The sequence below is a fragment of the Octodon degus genome, unplaced genomic scaffold (genome assembly GCF_000260255.1).
Source record: "Octodon degus isolate 3935 unplaced genomic scaffold, OctDeg1.0 scaffold00178, whole genome shotgun sequence".
Lineage (NCBI taxonomy): Eukaryota > Metazoa > Chordata > Mammalia > Rodentia > Octodontidae > Octodon > Octodon degus.
This window is the reverse complement of record NW_004524754.1, coordinates 3864113-3864793: the sequence shown is the minus strand read 5'-3', so window position 1 is coordinate 3864793 and position 681 is coordinate 3864113.

Sequence of the window (681 nt, the reverse complement as noted above, 5' to 3'; positions counted from 1 at the left end):
AGACAGAGAGACAGGGACAGGGACAGAGCAGGTCTGCAGAAAGGAAGTGCCTCTTGCCTGGTGATCCTTTGGGGCTGACTCTTTTTGGGGTCTGGGGAGGAGGCTTAGGATAGCCCTAGAAACTCTAGCTCATGGCCTCTCCTCTGCCCAGCCATGTGTGGGTTGTCTTCAGCCACCTCCTTGGAGGCCTGACCTCAGGACTCTTCTGCTTGCTGTGCCTGGACAATGGGGTCCGGACCCCTGCCCTCTTGGAGGCACTTGTGCCTGCAGCCCAGGACTGTAGTTATCAGGGATCTTGTGGTATTTTCATCTAGCCTCCTACCCAGGACAAGTGCAAATGCCCTTCCTTGCACCCTGACTCCCATCCAGTGATGCCTGGTGCACTCCAGTGCTAGAAGCAGCCCCCCTTCCACTGGCAAGAATCGCTTGGGGACCCAGATTGTTCTCTTGATCTGAGTAGCCTGAATCAAAGCCAGCAGATACACTCTAGTCACTTCTCAAACATCACCAAAATGCCATTATAAGTCGCATGAAAGAGACATTCTCCAGCAAAAATGAAAATAAAATTAAGTCAGTAACTATGTCCCTAGTGCTAGGCCACACTGCCTGCACGTCAATCTCCTCCATTAATCATCACACATGGGCTGGAGAGATGGCTCAGTGGTCTAAAGCACCTACTTA